The 21,445-nt window shown below is 36.5% G+C and overlaps 1 long non-coding RNA gene across 1 annotated transcript in view; it reads right to left on the bottom strand.

The window, feature by feature from the left end:
* Positions 1-5,079: 5,079 nt before the first annotated feature.
* LOC308198949 overlaps positions 5,080-21,445 on the bottom strand; it is a 42,866-nt gene continuing 26,500 nt past the window's right edge. The window contains exons 4-5 of the long non-coding RNA XR_013954295.1: positions 12,946-13,190; positions 5,080-5,545 (exon numbers count right to left, since the gene is read on the bottom strand). This is a non-coding gene — a long non-coding RNA (uncharacterized lncRNA). The remainder of the gene's footprint in view (positions 5,546-12,945; positions 13,191-21,445) is intronic.

Genomic DNA, 21,445 nt, shown 5'->3' with positions numbered 1-21,445 from the left:
TAATTCTCTTTTTTTTCTCTTCATTTTAAACTTTAAGCTCTCTTTCAAAAGATGTTGAAGTCTTCATGTTTACTAGCATTACAATAAGGTAAGTCTGAAACACCTTTATCTTATTTGGTAGATCTATGTTTGATGCTCTTTGTTTGAATAGAAGTGTCAGCTGTATTTTACTTTATTATATAAAAAAGTTTCAGAATTTAATTAAGGGTCAAGTACCCGCAGTAGATAAATGCAACAGCTAAAGCATATTTCTGATCTCTCTGAAGACTGCAATCATGAAAATTATTATCATTGAGTAAAACTGGTCTCAATGATGGTGACTGGGAGATGGAATCTGTGTTAGTCAGCCATAATTTACATAATAATGGGTTCCGAGTTTTCATCAGCACCTTTTGTTTGTACAGTGCTTACTGCTACAGTAAATTGTCAAAATGTCATTCCTACCCAATCAGCCAGAAAATATCAACAGTAAACAAGGCACAAGAAGAAATTCTCTGATTAAAAATATGGCGGAGGAAACAGTAAAACTGAAGACACTGAAGTCTTAACAGTGATATTCTGATATTTTCAACAACATTGCTGAGCAACTCATGAAACTTATTTTTTAATGGAGCAATACCATAAAGGGAGTGATGTCATTAAAAGAATCTCAGCAAACAGTTAGATAATGGATTTGTTGCACTTGTGTTTGTCATTACCTGTGTTTCCTCTTCCATGTGACAATCACTTCTCTGGGAAAAAGAGAATGAATTAAAAGTTTCACTATGGGTTGGGTAGCCACAGACCTACAAGAACATTGCCCAAGAGCATCTTAATCAAGGTAAACACTGAATCCAAAGAGAAAATGATGGCCCAAATAAATCTTTTCTCTCTAACACACAAAGCCTAAGAATATTCAGGATGAAATGAAATCAATTCAACTCAACTTTCTGCCACCCTCTAAAATTCTCTTAAGTGCAAGGAGAGGACAAGCATGAAATAGTAACAGAGTAGGCTTTATAGCCATTGTACTTATATACTATATTACAATTAAAAGTTTCACATTGTATTTGAAATAAAAATAAGTAAAGTGGCATCCTGCCAAATAGAAGCCATCCTTGTTGGAACTGAAACATTTGGCTCATATAATACTTAATTTATTTTTGTGAAATGACAAGTTATATACATGTACCTTTAAAACAGAGAGGCAAAAACTTAAAAAAAAGATGTTTCTTTGTATTGTGGTTCATAGGGATTGACACAGTTATAGCTTGTATATAAGCAGAACAAAAAACAATAAACTTTTCTCAAGGAGGGCTTCCAGCCCTGTGCTCTTAAAAATCTTCAGAAAGGATGTGATCACGTCGTTGAGTCACCACAGAAAAGACTCACAGTACCTTCTTTTGGAAATGAATGAGAGTTTTAACATCTATTGAAATGAAGTGTTGACATAAGGAAATATTTTGTAGAGCTTTCAGGTTTCTTTACCATTCACTTTATTTTACTTGGCTACTTTAATTTTTTTTCCACTTCTTCGCTTTGAAAATCCTGCATTGTCCAAAGCCTTTCGATTAAGCAGCTTGCCTGAATGAAAGCACTGTGATGATGTGGCGGTGCATCAATAAACACGGTGCCTCTCGAAGAGGGACAGAATATTGAGAAATAAGGCTGATCAGTGGTAATTACTCTGACACTTCACACAGTACAGGGAATTAACTCCTAGGACTTGGAGCCGAATGGAGAAGTAGTAGCTGATGTTCCACATTGTGAATACCTTGGTGCCTGAACCCATTATGAGTTTAAATGGAGATGGGAATTCACTATATACATTTTTATTTTTATTTATTTTTTCTTCCCATCTTCCAAGTTAGGAATGTGAAGCAGAGTACAGGAAATGAAAATAATGTGGGATGCTGAACAGGCTATGTTTCTACTTTTTGCTAAGGTCTATACATTTATTTCCCATTAAAACATGAATAATTGAATAAAAGGATGCCTGTAGCAACCATATTTATGGGAATACACCCGTCATGTTGAGGAAGACACTCTTAAGCCAAGCTAAGGAAATGGAATTGCTCTAAGGCAGACCTGCAGACACTAAGGTACACAAAAACACATAGCAGGAGGGGAAATACAGCTAAAAAGGCAACTAGTTAGCAGCTGCCACTATGACCTTTAACTGCATCCATGGTAACTGGGCTAAAGATGGAGTTCCATTTTATTATTCTCACACCCACAATGTTAAGCCTATGAATCCCATTGCAATTTAATGGCTGAAATCAGAAGGCAGATCTGTGTTCATTGGACCAGTGCCGACATCCTCTTAGCTAATGAGTGCAATAAACATTTTCATGCCAGGAAACCAATGCAAGTGGAAATATTATGCCATGCAGAAATCTATCCCCCAAACACAAAGAAATGGTCAGTAAAGTCAGTCCTTTATGATGATTTGCATATACTCTAATTTTTCATGTTTTAGGCCATGCATCTTTGAAGAAGATATTTAACTCATATATTGTTTAATACTGTGGCATGCAACAGAGTTTGCTTTATATGAGGAACTGTGGGAAGAATAATGTATTTCAGAGTTAATGACTATTACTGCCTCCAATTATTTTCCTAAAGGAATCTTATGTTTTTAAATAGTAACTTTTCTTTCATGCACCTAAAATGTATTTAATCTACTTGTAGACTACATACAGTACCACCAGCTGAGCAAAAGACAGTAAAACAGCAAACTGTTTCAACAAGAAAGAGGGCTTTGTTCCAACTTTTGTCTCTACTGTAATTTGACTCATATAGTTTTCTTAAGGATCAGTGACAACAATGTCATATCTTTGTCATGTGAACTGAAAGCAAGACATGTATCATCCTTACTTGGGCTGAAGAATCAAAACAACAACAGCATTTGAAAGGATTTGTGCAGGATGTCTTTGAATTCTCAAACACTTCCACCTCTAAAGTTCTGTGGCAACCTGTAAAATTGATAATGAGAGGTATGGAGTAGGGCAAACAATTTATTTGAAAGTCTTTACCTGGAAAAAACAACACAGCTGAGGAGTAGCCATAACTATTTTAAAAACCGTAAAAACAGTGACTTAGCCACACTGAATCATTCAGTCATTTTATCTTTTTTCTTTTTCCCATATAAAGATGGAGTGGTCTAATCACACAACACGCTGGGGTGAAAAAGAAAACTCTGAATACATAAACATGCAGCTGGGAAATGAAGGTCACCAAAATCTCCTTGAACTCTTTGGTAAACCCACTGTATTTGCTTCAGTGTGGTGCAAAGACATAAAACTACATTAGCAGATTCATAAAGAGCATTATGTGAAATATCCTTGCCTCTTATAGTCAACTTCCTCCTCCATCTTAAAATATCCAGAATTTTAGTTTTGCTAAAATGTTAACCTGGCATAAGGAGAGAGGGCTTAATGACTTCCCCTGACAAGAACTACATGTATTTTTTTTTCTTATGGAATACTGCCAAATATCCTTTGTAATAAAAAGCTTGAACTATTTTGCTAACAGAAGCTGCTTGTTCTGCTAACTGTAAAGGTCAGACAGAAAATAATTTTGGTGTTTCTTATCTTTTAAAATAATGTCACTTTTTATCATTACAGTAACATTTTTGGACAACAAAGAAAAGAGAAAACAGGAAGATGTGATACCCCAGACCACCAGGTACACTATTTCTAAAACGACATTAGGTTAAAAAAGCTGTTAGCCAATTATAACAAAGACTGGAAATGTCACAAAAGCCAATGAAATCTCCCTGGTAACATTCAGAAATAATATGCTTTGGATCATATTGTATATTAAATGACAACTGTCAATTTAAAAAAGAAGTCCTCCAAAATCTTTGATGTATGACAATTTAGAAGTTGAAACACTGTTCTTACCATTTAATCACTTTGAGATAAAAAGCTTTTGACATGTTAACTAATGTGAAAGAATAAGTGCTTCTCTCATTTTTCTAACACAGTACTGGACTGCACTGAGAAGATTTCTGTGATGAATTTCATAAAAAGCAAGATATATAACCATTTTATTTAGTTAAGAAGTATACTTATTTATATCTATTACGTTATATAACAATAGAGAAAGGTGAAATTTTGTATCTTAAATATTGTTCTTTGATATGTGTAGCATTTCTTTCAGCTAAAATGGGCATTTGAATAGGCACTGATTGTCAATATTATCTAATCTGCTTTTCTGTCTACGGCTGTAGTACCTCATGATTCAGAGAAAGCCATCAGCTTCTGAATGCACAGCCATTCCAGGATAAAAGGTCTATTGAACCACATTAGTTGTCTTTATTTTTTTATTTTTTTCCACTGCATGTAAATCATTCACAATCTCTAACCTCGGGCATCTGGCCTGGGTGGCTCCCAGAACACTGACGAAAGCTCTATGAGGCAGTGCAGAGCGGCAGAGTGGCAGTGACAAACTCCTCACTTTGGTGGGCCCCCAGATTCATCAGTGCTGGTGAGCATTTGCTCCTACTCTGTGAGTACATCTCATTGGCTGAAGCAGTACTTAAATCTGAACTGCTTTGACTGGAGGTCTCCCATTTTAAGGACAATGAGAGGTTGTATCCTACCAGCTTTATCTGTGTAGACTTCTGCCACTGGAGCAATGGAGCTAAGCAATGACATTTATGCAAATGCCTGGATAAAAGGGATGCAGGAGTCTAAGCTATCCAGTGACATGAGGTTGGTTCAGCAGAAGCATTTAGGGTCCAAATTTTGAGTTATCTAAATTAACAGCCTGTAAAAAAAGAGGTTAGATATCTAAATAATTAGTAGGCCTTTAGATATTTCTGCTGGCCTTAATGAGTTATGACTGTGTGTGTTAGTTGCTTGGCTCTGTGTGGATAAGGTTTTGTGGCCTTAAAAACCTCATGGTGGAGGTTTATTCTGCTCAACTCTTGGCAGAACCTGTCTGGAAATGATTCAAAAACAAATCTATCCCCAAAAAGGAACAGTCCTCAGCAGTGCCATTGGACTGTGGGGAAGAGATTAGTTCCTGAAGCTCTTTTAATTAACAGTATAGACACAAGCTAGGAACACTGCTACGTATTCCTCAGCTGCACACGTTTTTTTTTTTTTCCCCTGAAGAGCAGATCACTAGTTAACCATATCAAGACCAGGAAGTGTTATGAACTCATTTGGTAAAACTTTATAACAATGCTGCATAAAATAACATAGCACTCTACAGGGCAGTGCCAGTATAAAACAGAGTTGTGAAGAAGAAAATTAACATGAACAACTGGGAAATCCTTCTGACCCCGAGAGCAAAAGCAGAAAACAAAAGATACTGCTGTTGAAACCTTGGCTGTACAATACTTTTGATGGTGTAGATTTTGCTGTTGTGGAACACTGGGACATTGGGACCCCATTCTGTTAGGGAAAGGATCTGCACAGAGTGGGCTCCGTCTCATGTGTGGAATAGGTACAGTCTTTGGTTGAAGAGTAGATCAATCCAGAATGACTACCAATAATGCAAGAGTTTCTGTTGATAAATATGATACAGGCTTAAGCTATGTATATCCCAGTAGAACCTATAAAGTGCAGAAAATTAATATAAGAAACTAGAGAAACAAGGCAAAAATGTATGACAAGCAGGGCTATAAAACCAGCATATTTAACTTTTACACAAACAATATGATCTACATATAATGCAGAACTTTCAGAAATTTGAGGTGGTAAAGCTGCTCATGATGATATTGAAAGAGTAGTATTCGGAATAAAAGTTTCTAGTTTGAATCTGAAAAAGCAAATTGATTTATATGTATGCATGTACTGTCTGAATAATTGATTTCATGGGGCGGGTGATTGGCAATTGAAGGGATATATTTAATGTTGGATAAATCAAAATAGAAGTTTTCAAAATGTTCAGAGTACAGAAAAAAAGGAAGCAAACTTTGGCATTCATTTGCATTTACTCTTAGCTGTCCAATGTATAACTAGTCACTTAGACAAGGCAGTGTAACCTCAGAAGTGGTTCAATACAGAATTCCTTTATTTCAGTGCTTAAGACATTTCCTGTGCGACGAGAGGAGTGTCACATTTTTAGTCCTAGTCAAAAAGAGAGATTTGAGCCTTTCTTTCCCACCTCATGGGTGAGTAAGAAACCATAACTCTTTTCTGATTTTGGCATGAAATTTAAATCCTTCCATTCCTGTTCACTTTACTACTATCCAGTTCATTCCAGATTTTTGAATATTTTTAGATCCACTGAAACTAATGTTTTTAGATGCGTTAACTATTCCAAGGTGAAAAAATGTTTTGTCATACTAGTGTCACGTAAAAATAATGAAGAGAATTCCACCAGTAGCAATCAAAGATAGTGTTAAATGACAGAAACTAATGTTAAACATTCTGAATTCAGCAGCACTGGGTAACCAGTGTTTAAAGATTCCTAAGAACAGCTGGAAAAATATTCATAACTTTGGTGATAATTTAAAATATCCTGACATACAAGGAAAGCTATACAAGATGACCAGACAGTATTATCATCAGATCCCTTCATCTGCTGTTACTCTCATGCAAACAATGCAAAGCTGACATGGGATGTTTCCCCTCTGATTCCATAGGAACTGGTACCAGAGGAATGATTGCAAGATTTTATTAACAGTCCAGAAGTTAGCATGAAATTACTTCTTGTAGCATTTATGGGTAACTCAGTGGTAAACAACAAAGACAAACTGCAGAGATAAAAAAGAATGCTTAGTAAACAAAACTATTATAAACAGGGCGTTTTAATACAGGCCAATCCTAAATTACCTTTCTAGAAACAAGGATGAAACCACAAAACTGAATTACTGAAAGAAGAGACTTGAAAATAAGTAGGGTTTGTATAAGAAAACGAGCTGAACACTAGCTCAGAATGGGATGATACAGTGAAAAAAAAAAAACAAAAAAAACCAGCGCTATTGCTGAATGGTCACTTAGGGAGTAGGTCAGAGGATCTTTCTGTTATAACTGGGTGTGACCAATGCTGGTGTATTGCATTAACTCTGCAGTCCAAATTTTTAGAAAGACATAGTGTAGCTATTGGATAGGGTAGAGAAGAGATGCAGGAATGTTTTGAAAATGGGAGAAAATTCCTTCTGGTGAGAGATTTAAAGAGTTGGATCTTTCTGTTTATGAGGAAGAAGATTGAGAGGTGACTTGCTTATGGCATATATACCTTCTCAGGCAGAAAATAATGGATATGAAAGGACTTTGTAATCTAGTGGAGAAAGGCATAATAATAACCAAAGGCTAGAGCCTGAAGCCAGATGAATTCAAATTGGAAATAAGGCACACACTTTTAATGCTGATAGCTATTAGCTATCAGAACACATTACAGAGGGAAGTGGTGGATTTTCCATCTCCTGAGATCTTCAAATCAAGATTAGATGCCTCTCAGGAAGATATACTTTAGCTGCAGAGAAACTATTTGGCTCAAGGTAGGGATAACTGTGAAAGATAAGTGCCTGTGATCGAGAAGAAAGCAGATTAGATGATCTAAGAGTTCCTTTTTGCTTTTTACACCACAAAAATTTGAAATTCCGCAGTATGTAGCTGGAAGTTAATCTGAGTCCTCCACCCCGGATTTAGCCCAATCAGATTACTGGTACATTGAAGTGAAATCCATAGCCCATCTCTTACTCTTTTATATCCCTTTGCAGGGTTTACCCAGAGGAAAGTCAGATTTATTGCTGTTTGTTTTCCTCCAAGATTCTGCTAAGGCAATGCTCCATGTTGGAGAACAATTCTATGGTCACTTAGGGCAGAAGTCATTTTATTTAACTTGAGCTGTCAACGTCTAAAGTTGTCGCCATAGATTCACTGTATTGCCAATGGAGAGAAATAGGTGCTTTTAAAATATGATTCAGCTGACCTATTTTAGCCATCCATTTCAGAATGAGATGAATCACACCCTAAAAGTGCCTATTTCTCTCCATTGATTATGAAAGGAGTCCCGGGTGACAACCTCAGATGTAGATGTCTCAGTTATAGATTTTTGTATTTGGCCAGATGAATCCCACTATTAGAGCCTATAGATTCTGACAGATCTCCACTTTTTTCCATAATTTCTTATTGAAAAAACAGCTACTACAGAGAAATAGAGAAGCTACACATACATTTGTATCAGGTGCAATTTAATGTAGAAGTGTTGGAAAATTGACATTATATGTGTCAAATGTTGACATTTTGATGAAAAAAAAAATCAACCCCCAAAATACTTCAGCTGAGAAAGAAAATACTTCTGTGTCGAAATAGTGACATGTGGCCTCACGGGAGTGACAGGTCACTGCTTCAGGCTTCCAACCCTCCCTTTAGGGCAAAGTTTCTTCCTGGACTACATATTCCATGATTGATCCAGGTTTCTTCTGTTGGTGATCCTGGCAATGTCTCTTGGGATCTCCTTGGTGATGAAAAATCACAAAAGATGAACCAACCATGCAGCCAGCACTAGTCAGATGAGCTTGGAAGCATGAAGTACCTGAGTTACAACTTCTGTGAGGTATCAAAGTGGCATACTTATAAAAGAAGTATATACAGTTTTGACAGAGTGCTAGCAAATTAATGTTTTATAGAAAAAAATACAATTTTTGAAAAAGAAGGTGTGGAATCAATAACCCAACTTCTCAACATCCGCTTATGCAATTTTCAAGAAAAGCTGAACTATGGGTGTATGCTTATTCCTCATTTTGCTTATATATTTCAATGCTTTCTGTAATCTTGTAAGTTGAGCAAAAAACCCCACATATTTTGACAGGCTTACAGTCAGATATCACACCCCTTCCCTTCCCTTCCCTGCCCTGCCCTGCCCTGCCCTGCCCTTTTCTAATTTTTTTTTGTTTTCTCTCTTTCCCTCTTGTTAGGAAAGGTGGATAGCACTAATTAACATAATATTCATTTCACCAATGTGTGATTAGCAAAATATACTTCCCAGTATGGAAAAGTGTACTGGGGAATGCAAAAAAATTAGATCTACTTGACAGGTTATCGAATCAACTTTGAGTGTAAAGGATATGCGTAAGTTAAATTCAGAAATATCTTTGAAGATAAAGCTTGTGAGTAACATTTCTAGAGATAACATCATGTTCAACTTACAGAGGTTGCATTACTCACATGCATAAAATAGTAAGCTTTGTGAACAGTCTATAGAAATTTTGCTATTCAAGAAGCCAGAGATTCTGACTCCTAATTCCAGCTGGAGGGAACTGAAAAGGAGAAAAATTGTTTTCAGTGTTTCCTTGATATGAAAAATCTCAGCTTTAAGAAGAACACTGAAGGCTGAACAGTCTCTGAGATTTTGAGTTTTCTTCAGAGAGCCCTGCTCGTACTGTATTATTTGTCAGTAAAACTAAGATAGAGAAATAGGTTAATCATAGTTTTATCTAAGAATTTAAACTCATCTGCTTACAACAGTGTTTGATGTAAGTGGAAGAAAAAAAACAGACTGTAATCGTATGTATATTATACACAGCTAAAAACTATGATGTAACCAAAAACTCAAAAACTAGAACAGTTAAAAAACTTCTGCCTTTTAAATTTGCATAAAGCTTTTATATGCATATATATTCACATATTGTTTATTTTTACAGATGTCACCTGCCACTTTCCCCTTCATGTTTGATGCCCTCTGTAACTTCCAAGCGTCCAACAGACATTTCAGTTCAATGCCTTCCTCATGGGTAGTCCCTTAATCCAGTTCCATTTCCACTCATCCTGGTGAAATCTTTTTGTCATTCCATCAAGAGATTCATTGTTCAGAACAACAGCCTCATCTCAGACTTTTTATTTTGGATTAGAGTCACAGTCTATTCTGATCTCTGCTTTGCCTGTGAAGATCACCAATGAACCTGTTTTCATTCTTTTTCTGCACTGTATTTTACTGGCAATGCCCACTGCCTGATTCGCTACCTATAAGGGCAGGGTTTCCTACCTAATTCCTAAATCCCATACCAGTTCCCTTTTCTAGCCTTTTCCTCTTTCCCTCCATATATCTGCTCCATGCACTCTTTAGTAAAGTCTAATCTACTTGTTCATTTGATCTTTTTTCTTCCTTTTCCTCATCAGAATTTAGTTTGCTGTTACTCAAACCAGCAAGGTCTTTATAACTTGCAATACAATCTTCCTCACCAGATCATTTCCAGGCTTCTAATGCCTCGTTTGACAAAGAGGTCTCAAGTCACCTCTTCTCTACTTCTTATTGCTCTAGATATCTGTTCTTCTCAAAGGGTTATCAGGCTACCAGGCAGAATTTTTTGTTTTCCTCTAAGTTACAGCCCTTCTTTCGTTCTCTCCACATTAGAATATGGTATGTCCTGTCTCCATGCTGGCAAGAGGCCCTGAGTACAAAAAAAGAGAACAAGGCTCCCTGCTCTCCATACTGCTCCTCACGGGGATGGACTAACTCCCTGCAATGGTACAGGCTGGGGACTTCCTACTGGGGACCAGCTTTGCTGAAAAGGATCTGGGGGTCCTAGCAGGAAGCAGGCAAAACATGAGACGGCACTATGCCCTTGTAGTCACAATGGCTAATGGCATTTTGAGCTGTATTGACAGGACTATATTAACAGTATATTGGCAAACAGTTATTCTCTTTTATTTAGCCATATCCAGATGCTGTTTTGGGACTGATAGAGATTCAGTTTTGGGACCCCAATACAACTAAAACATAAATAAACTGGAGCAAATGCAGCAGTGTTTTCAGTCTCATCCAGGGGCTAGAGCACATTTCCTATTAGGAATGACTGTGGTAACTGGGTTTATTCATCCTGAAGGGGATGTGGGGGGACCTCATAGCCACCTTCCAACATTATGAGTAATCTATTGAGAAGGCAAAGCTAAATTCACTACTGATGAGCATTGCATGAGAACATGACAAAACGGACTTAACTGGGATGGGAGAGGTTCTGACTAGATATAGGATTTTTTTTTTTTTTTTTTACTGTGAAGAAAATTAAGTACAAGAGCAGGTTGCTTAGAGAGGCTGTGGAATTCAGCCTTGGAGGTTTTCAAGACCTGATGGGAAAAAGTCCTGAGTTAAACTGAATTCTGAATTCAGTGTTGTCCTTGCTTTGAGAAGATGGTTGGAATACAGACCTCTTGAAGAACCTTTCCACATACAGGATTCTGTAATTCTATGATATCTCCGTTGAAAATATTTTCCCAAAAGTTCCTTGCTTCTCCAAGTTAGGATGTGTTTAGGTTTATATCAATGCTATATGTCCTTTTAAAATTTCAAGCCTTTGCTCTCAGGTCCAGAAGACTTAAAGCACTTCAAAATAAAGGCCACCATTTTTTTTTTAAATGTGTACAAAACAAGATTATCTCTCTGGGCCCATCGATGCATACTAGTAGTATGTTTTTTTTTTCTTTTTTTTTTTTGTTGTTTTTTTCCTGAAATATTTGAAGAGAGGAAAATGAGATCTGAGACAAAGTGAATTTTTAAAAATGTATGATTCTCAGACTCTTACTGGTCTACCATCGGTGCTACTGAAGTTGCTGACAGTCAATCACAACTACAGTGAAAATTTAGCTCCCTATAATGCCAGATAGACATTACATGATGTAAACTAGGCAAGTTGCCAAACACTTGGTTCATTTGTAGTGGGAATACCATGGTTTGGCAAATCAAGAGGTAAATCAGAATATACTATTTTATCATCTGTTATATTTATTGTTATACTATACTATACTATATACTGTTACACTATACTATATATATTGTTATACTATTTTATCATCTGTTATTAACATACTATGTATTTTAAGTGGTTTTGTATGGAATTAATAACTTAATGTATTGGCCAGTTGTAAATATTATGCCTGGAATCAGATGAATTCTTATAACTGTATTAAAAAGAAAATCAGTAAGATTTTCCTCTGAGATCCTCTTAATATTTCCAAATATGTAGCACTTAGCTAAGAGACGAGTGGTAACGTCTACCAAAGTCAGTAGAAAATTATGACAATGCTACATCTAGGAGTACAGATAGAATATCACCACTAACAACAAGAACAAAAAGAAATTGAGTGTGTTTTGTCATATTTTATAAAACATAGAAAGTTGAAGATACAGCTATGTTGATCCATCATGGTAACTAGAGGTTTCTGGGAGAAGGATGAATAAGAAGATAATTGAGCTGTACATGGATGTAACATAATGGGAAGTATCTCAGAAATGGAATACACAAAGTACAGAAATGCTAAAATATAGTAGCTTAAAGCAGTAGTTTCCTAAACGAACTCTACCGGTATTGAAGAATAAAGGGACAGCAAGGGAAGATACTTGCCTGACTGTTTATGAATGATTATCAAAGATGTGCAAAGCTTTGATTAACCTTGTATGTAATGCACTAAATGAACTTTATGTATAGAAGACAGCTTAGAAATTAAGAAACCACGTGCACTCTAATCCTGACAGCTGATGTCAACATTTTCATTCCTGTACAATGTCTGTAGAAGTCAAGGGTAAGGTAACCATTTCTTAAAATGTCTGGAATGGGCAGAACTACAGCAAAAGAACTCAGATAGATCTATAGATTTATATACATCAATTCTGTGATCTGGAACAGGAAATGGAGCCTTGTATTAGAAGGGGCATGCATGTGAGAAATACTTGCAGAGTCCTGAAGAGAGGAGTGAAAAATTGGTTAAACAGCCTCCAGAAAACCTGTCAGATTTCTGCTAGCCTGAGGTTGCCACATTGATTCTACCATAAATATTCACCCGCACAGTATGAAGATTCAAGTTCATGCTCCATCAGAAATCTTGCTATTCCCGTTGGTGTTTTAGATCATCTGTTCAAGAAAGTGGGGTACGTCATGGCCTCTTGTAGAGTTTCTGTTTGAAACTTTGACTCAGGAAATTTTGAAAATTTTCCATTTATGAAAATTTGACTCAGGAGGGTTCTGTTTATTCACATCAATATCTTACTTGCCAATTTCAGACTCACCTTGCTTCAGGTTGAAGGGTTGTTTCAGGGTACTAGACTCCACAATCCTTCCTCAATGGATATTTCCAGGTGGCATTGATGTTGATTTGTTCTTGTAGTCCAGGACTTCTGGAGCAGAGGTAAACGATGGCATGCTTTGCCCCTGAGTAAATGCTGTTCATGTAACCATCCACACCACTGCAGTCACTAGCCAGACCACCATTTCCTGACGCCCAGATAAAAATATTTCCTCTACCACAATGACCCTAGGGGAATAAAAAAAATAACAAAACAAAACTGAACTTTCCATACAGACCTTTTATTTTAAACAGCCAGTGTTATATTTCTGCCAAACTTAGAAGGTGTTTTTGATTATGTAGCTTTCAACTACCATGGAATTAATATAGAAAAACTTGTGTTCTTCAGGGAGCCCTGTCATACATCTGCAAAATAAGGTTCTTTTTATGTACCTACACATTAACATTGACATCCATTCCCTCATTTAATTAACAACATTTGAATGTTGTTTCCTTTCATGTAGTAATTTTTTTTTATTCCTAAACTGATCTCTTGCTTTGGATGCAGATAAAATTGGAAAATTCCAAGATTTGGCCAGAAAAAAAAATCATAAAAAAACAGTATCAGTAAGGGGCTCTTTTTTTCCTTATGTTTTTTTGAAACCTAGGACTGGACTTTCCTAGAGAGTTTTGAAAAAAATCTGATGTGAATGAACCTCTAGATTTTGACTTGAGGGGAGAACTTCCTAAATTTTTTGGTTCTTTCTTTCACTGAGTTCAAAGCTAACCTGCTGGGACTGGGAACTTTCATGTCTTTAGGACCCTGGTCACAACTACAAATACTTGTGGTTGCTAATGTAGGTATGCCTGCTGGAGAATCTAGAGCATGTATTAGATGTCTGACAAGGAGTTGAATTCCAAAGGAGAAGTTAAAACTGCATTAGTAATGCTTAACTTTAACAGGCAGATAAATGATATATGTTGGAGAAATGCAATCTAATGTTCACTAGCTACTTGAATTTCTTTAATAAAGCTGACAAACTCATGAATATTAAAATGAGTCCTGGGTTATATGTCATTATGTAAGCTATTCCTCTTGCATGGTAAATGGTGTCCATGGAGTTAATAAAAAGAAGAAAAGAGGAGAAAGTGAGGTTTAGACCACAAAGGGAAAGGTCAACCTGTTAGAAAGGGGGGTCTCAGTATTCTTTGTTCAGTACATGATCTAAGGAACCAGGAGATAATGTGGATATTCTTTTTTTTTTTTTTTTTTTAAGAGGAGATAATCATAAAATCATAGAATAATTTAGGCTGAAAAAGATCTCTAGTAAAGGACAAAACCAGAATTTAACTGTATGAAAAGTAATCCATCCATTTATGAAACATGTATTTGTGTACAGTCAAAAAATGTTGTAATGGATTTTTTTTCAATGAAAAAAATAAGCAAATTAGTTACAGGTGACAACTTTTTCTCCTCAATAAGCTTAATCTTTTCTAGCTATTTGTCTAGTAATTAATACACTAATATAGTTAACATTCTAAGATGATGCAGATTTGCAGCTGGAAAAAAAATGAAATTTTCAAGTAGATTTGGGATAAACTACCTAGAACTATCTCTGCAAATCCCTAATAAAAATATATAATTTATTCCAATATTCCAATCATTTTTTTAATTAGTGAAATTATTTAATTAGCAAGATTATTTTTGTGTGAGGCTTTCTATGAGTGGAAATTTCGAAAGAGCAATCATAAGATAACTTTGAAGAATACCCTTTCCAAGAAATTTGGAAAATTAGCAGGAAGATGAGACTTTTAACAGATATCTTTAACCTGTTGTGTACAACCAAATGAAGAAATTCAAATTCTGAATGGCAATATGAACAATATGAAAATGCATTTTATTCCCAACTAAAATCCTGGGACATTCTCTAGTGTATACTACCTTTCTCCCTCTCTCACCAGTCTCCAATTTTGCCCTGAAAAGAAGACATTTGCCTTGAAAACAAGACATTTTGCACTGTTTCCTGAAGAATAGCATTTTTGATCAATTAGGTCAGAAGCAGCTTCTGTACTTTTGAAACAAAACTGGGGGAAAAAAAGCATCTTAAAGGTACTGGATTATCCTTTTAATGCCTCCATTAATATTAAAGAAATCCTGCAAATACACTCTTTCAGTCTTGGAAAATATATTAATTGGGTGTATGTCGGAAATAAAATCCAAGAACTCACTTTTAATATTTCTTAAATCAAAAGCTTCTTGTTCTTAACAGCTAACCCATTTAGATATTCCTTCACTCTCTCCCTTCCAAAAGCCAGCTACTTCAGCTGACTGCTGCAGTTATTAGTTATTTCACTGGCTAGAGCAGTGAAATGAGCTACAGCCATCTATATTTATATTTGTCCTAGTGTCAGTGTTACTTCCACAAATGGATGGAAGAAAATACAACTTTTCTTAATGCTCAGAACCACATTCATTAGCAAGCACCTCTTGAAATTGCACTTTAAGTGCCCCGTTTTCTTTGTGAATCCAACTTGATGTACCTTTCAAAAGCAAAAGGAGATTCCAAACACATTTTTTTTCTGATTTCATATACTTCCATGTAATCACATATTACTGAAGATAATGGTATAAATGCAAGCAAATTCAGCCTCATTTAGTACAGACAATTCGTAGCTCCTTTCATTGGTACTGCATGTTTCAGACATTGCTGAATGATAATGAACCACGTACTGATAAAATAGGAAGCACATAACACTATGAAGCAAATCTCTTAGAAGCCCAAACCCGCAAACAAGTTTCCTTAAATGTACTCCTATGAGGCCCATTGAAATCAAGAAACTATTCATGTGCATAAATTTAAAAATATGCAAAAATACTTGAAGACAGGAGATTTAGCTCTTAATTATTTTAGGTCACTGAAGGAAATGGAGGCCACTGTTTCACCCGGAACAGGTGACAAATCTGCTTAGAAAGGTAATGTGGAAGAGGAATAAGGGAAGGGTATATAAGCATTCTTATCCAGAAATATACGAACACACTGATATTGCCATAGAGGATCCAGCTGGGGAATGACTGATCTAGGTAATTATATTGCAAAATCTTTAGAGGAGACATCCCATACAAATTTTAGAAAATACAGATCAGGAACTCAAGGTAGCTGCTGGATACATAATTCACTCTGGATAATTTGTTATACAAATCTCACCTCCCTTTTCTATTTGTGAATTGTACAAGAGCAGTTTATGATTTTTTTAGATTTATTATTCAGAATTATTCCCTGAATGAAGGTGTATCATTTATGAGCAGTTCACTGCAAGTGCTTGATATTCAAAATTTGGCATTCAATATTGTTACGTTGGTTAGTCAGAGCAGAACACTATGCGTGTTGTGTTTTTTTCTGAGTGAAAGTAAGTTAGAGTCAGGTTTTCTGTTGTAAATCATCATATTTCAGAATTCAAAATTCACTTTCTATTCCCATTTTGCAGTAATCACAAGGCATCTCACAAACATTCTGGTTAAAGACACAGTTGTTCAAAATTAAAACATCCTTATTTCCATGGAATTATTTTGTCCTATTATGTCTCTATTTATGTCCTATAATGTCTCTAGTATTCATCTATAACAAGAAGGTTTATCAAAAGATATATCATAATTAAAAAAAAAAATCACAACAAAACAACAAAACTAATAGAGATAATTTTGTCCAGCTGCATAATCCCCCAGCTGGGATCTTGTGGAATGTCCCATGCCTTATTCATCAGTGCTAATACATTAAGATCAAAACTTCCAAACAGTGACATTGCTGAAGACTTATAGCCTTAGCTGTCTAAAATGAGTCAGAGGAAAGGTTAGAGAATGAGGAGTATCATTTATATCTTGAGAGCCTTATAGGGGGAAAGAGCCTTGTAAGGGGAAAAAAAAGGGGAAATTCCTATCTTGCTCCTGCTTCTGAAGAAATACTTCCCACATATTTTTGTGGCTCCCCTGTTGCTGAAAAATCCAATAATAAATAGAAGATTGTAAAAACATGGTAAAAGGATAGAAAACATCTTGAAATAGTTCCTAACTCCTATTTTTCTTCAGGAAGAAGAGAACAGCTAAAGAATTGGAAGTGAGATATATTGAGAAATTACACTGCTCTTAACACAAGCAATATTTAGTAATTTCTTAGCCCTGGCTCGCAGTCAGTCATCCTAACCATCTGCTCAGAACTGAACTTTTTCTTTTTCTTCAGTGTAGTTGAACTATATCAACAGAAACAATTTCTTCAGGGAGAGTAAATGTACCGCTACGTAGGGTTTGATGAAAGACTGAATCTTTGTATTCTTGGAAAGTAAGTCTTCCTGTAACAAGGAACTAACGTTTGAACATGTCAAAGCAAGCCTTTTAGAACAGGAGATAAGAGCACTTGAATGATTCTTACAAAGTGGTAGCTGGCCCCAAAGAAAATGTTGTGTACGGTAATTTATTCTACGAGTTACATTTCCCTTGGCCTTGACAAGAATTTTGCCATGACTCAGTAAGTTGAGTTTAGGTCCCGCTCCTTTGCAAGGTTCAGCACTGAAATACAGACCAACTGCAAAACCAAACATTTTATTTGTACAGACAATACTACTGGCATAGACAGATGCAAGATAATGGTTAGATCTGTGTTAGGAATGGCTCATAAAATAATGTCAATCTGAGATGGGGTGTTTATTCATGTTTTTAGTTTTAATTATGCTGTTAAAAGCTATGCTGCAGAAGCTTTAATGCTTCAGCAACTATATTAATTTAAAAATGTTGTCATTAATAAAAATTCTTTTGCTTTTTGAATTGGTCAATAACATACCATCAGAAAGCCCTTATTGCTGATATAAGCTACAGCTGCGCTGGAGGGGGTAGCTACACTAACCCTGTGTCACTGTCTCAACGTGTGGCCTGTTCAAAGTCACTGTTTACATGGACATTCTACCATATGGAATTATCATGATTGTACTGCAAAAATCATAGTACTTAGTGCTGCTCTGTGATTCCTAGAGTGAGAATACAGCAGGAGAAGGTTTGTTTTCTCCTTTTCTCGTTTCAAAAAGAAATAAAAATGTAAAGGTTTCTCTCTGTCCCTAGAAATTCCCCCCCCCCCCCCCCCGCCCCTGCCCAATATAAATCAAGTTATATATAAGGATTCAAATTCATGTGGAAGTAAAAGCACTCCTTCTCTTTTATATACAATTATTAATATTTTGTAAAATCTCATATTTTGGATAACCTACCTCCTCACTGTCAAATGCCTGAGATTTGCCATGCTGGAAATGTCCTTTCACCCCTGAGAGGATGAATAAATCTTCCTCCCAGGGGTGTCCCATGATTGCCCCCTGGGCTAGATCTGCCTCTGTGCTCAGTGAATGCATGAGCAGAAAACACTCTTCTGTAGCACTTGCAATATCCTTGTGGGCCCAAACACATCAGGCATTCTTAGGTGGTGTTAATATGTAAGTAGGTGGTTAGGACCCTGCCAGGCATGTTTGGGCAGGCTGCCCACAGACTGCACGCAAGGCCCTGGCGTGGATTGCCTGGCGACACAATGCACCCTTGTCTGCCCCTGTGGGAATGCATTTTGAGCAAGTGAGGTAGACATGCCTCTGGAAATCTGAGTAAGGCAAACTGTTCCGGTTCAGGTTAAGAGGAAAAAGGAAATGAATAAACATTATAAATCTTCGTTAGCCCAGTGAGAGAGAAGAGCATTCTTTCATGTACAATAAAGAGTAAAAGAAATAAAAGGTAAGTAAGAGTAAAAGGAGTTCTTGAGCTCTCCCCGGCAGCAAGAATCCCATGAAAACCCCTAGAAATACTTATTTCCATGTAGCTAAACCAAAGTTCTTCAAGAATCGTTGCTAGTGCATGCACAGAGTTCCTAACAAAACAGTATTATGAGAAAATAGCAGTTTACTGAACATGAAAGTTTTCCTCAAATTTGTTAAAGATTGCTATATACTGATCTAATTTCACAGAATCACAAAATTACACAGGCAGAATGGCTGAGGTTGGCAGGGCCCTCTGGAGGACATCTTGTCCAATCCTTGCTCAAGCAGGGCCACCCAGAGCAGGCTACCATACCATAACCAGGCAGCTCTTGGAGATCTCCAAAGAGGGAGACTTCACTATTTAAAGAACACTTGTTTGGCCCATCTTGGGGCTCTGTCTTCCATATTTACTGCTGAAGAAGGAGAAGCCTCAAAATCCTGAGCTGCAGCTTCCTGTACCTGGGTTTCAGTAGGTTTTTTTTTTGCCATCTTGAGTTTGCACACCTCCAGCCTAGTCCTGCAAAAGCAGTGGCACTGGGTTGGGATTCAGTAGTAGCTGCGTTCTCTCCTGCTTGCCACCCATGTGGGCTGGGGATGGATGCATATCCCAGTTATGGAAAATCATGTGTCTGGGTTTCTGAAATGAGGTTTTGAAATTCTAGCACGTGGGAAATTGCTGAATATTTGATTTCATAATTAAGATGGAAGGAAATGCCATATCAAAATACCATAAGTCCATGCAAATAAGAAAATTTGGAGAGTTTGGAGAGTTCTAGTCCAGCCTTCTTGCCTTTTTCATAGATCATTGATTAATTACAAAGAAAGATATTCCTATTCCAAGGAAATAGCAAGTATATAAGGTTATATAATCTATTAATCCCTGCATGCACAGTAGCAATAGTTGAAATGCTGTGGAGATAAACTTCTGATGGGGTTTTGGCATTGCTATTGAGAGTATTCAGTTGGTCGAAAAGGTCTATGGAACTGACAATATTGTAAACTTGCCCCAGTGGCTAAGGGTAGATTAATGACGGTAGGACAAAAACTCAGATAAGGTAAAGCCACATACAAATTAGAAAGTACAAAGATTGGAAAAGTAAGATTGGAAGATTCAAAAGATTCAAAGATTGGAAAGTACGAAGATTGGAAACATATGTGGCCATACAGAAACTCAAAGCAGATGATGGAACCACTTAAGAGTAAAATATGAAGTTACAGATATAACCGGTCAGACTAGAAAACTCCAGAGAAGGTAATATTAATGATAACAAGTAAAAAAGACAATGCTGTCACAGCAAAGACATATGCTACACTAGGTGTTGTTAACTGGAGTATTGTATATAACACAAGGAAGGCAGTTTTTCCGCTGTGTTTGACACTGCAGAGGCCTCAACCAGAGAGCTGAATTTAGTGTGGGGTACCACATTTTTCAGAAGATACAGACAAATTAGAAAGACTTAATAATATAAAGTATAGTAAAAGGTATTAAAAATAAGCCCCAAGAAGAAAGCTTGACTGGGGTATGTTTGGTCTAGAGAAGCGAAGCAAAAGGGACACACAGTATTTTTCTATAACTATATAAAGGTGTTGCAAACAGGACAGGGACCAATTATTCTCATTAGTCAATGGGGAGAAAACAAAAAGTAATGGATTTTAGCTGCAGCATAAATAATATGGTTAACATTAAGAAAAAGTTTACAACTGCAGGAATGGTTAGATTGTGGAACAAACAGTCAAGCAGTTTTCCAAAATCTTCTCCTCTGGAGGAATTTAAGGCCAGACTTAATGTCAGTCTAACAGCAATAGTTTAAGTTTAATGAAATATATCCTGACACAATACATGAGGGAAGGAGAAAAAGGACTGGACTAAATGGCCTTCATGGCATGTGTTTACTGGTAAGTAGCTCTATGAATCTCTGACCTCATGCAGTACAATCAGAGGTTTATTTGCTATTGTTATTTTTTCCCTGTCTATAATCGTTGTCTTCATCTGAAAGAGAACATGTAGACACGTTTTCCAGTCCTAAATTAATCCTTATAGTTATCCACCTTATGCATTCAGAGATGTGACCACATTTCCCATCCTCAGGCCAGCTGGTCAATGGGGTGCCTTTAGACTGTCAGCTGGAAACAGAAGCTTTTATGCCTTGCAGCCACCGGGTAACTCTTGGGTCTAAGCTGTGTCTGACACCTTCCTGCAGGTAAGGACAAGGTTTTGTTTGGTCTTTGTCTTTGAAACCTCTTCAAACCTTCATCCTCACACTTTCCATTAACTAGTAACAGCACAATTCACACCATAAACCTATATGTTCTCTGCTTGGAGTATGCCAATTGCTAAAGCAATTATCTTTCCTGAACAACACAGTATCCCTAACCCTGTGCTTACCTATCACTCAACATCCTTTATGTAGATTGGGATGTTAAAACTCAAGATAAAAACATTGCACATCCTGAAACCGGGACAACATCGTCAAAAGGAGCATTAGGATGAGTATAAAAATCAAGAACACAAACAACTTATATTATTGACATGCTTATTCAATTACTCTAAGAAATCACTGATTTGTAAATGCAAATCAGGTTAATATTTAAGCCAAAATTCTGAGGTACCAATACACCATTAAACAAGTAGTGGGGTGGGTTGTTTTTTCTTTTTTGTTGTCTACTGCATTGAAATACTAAGTGTCCTCAAACCACTGCTTAATGACATAGACTGGAAA

This window comes from Anser brachyrhynchus (genome assembly GCF_964034855.1).
Source record: "Anser brachyrhynchus genome assembly, chromosome: 1".
In the NCBI taxonomy this organism is placed as follows: Eukaryota; Metazoa; Chordata; class Aves; order Anseriformes; family Anatidae; genus Anser; species Anser brachyrhynchus.
The sequence above is the reverse complement of the archived record's forward strand: the minus strand, read 5'-3'. Positions and strand labels throughout refer to the sequence as shown.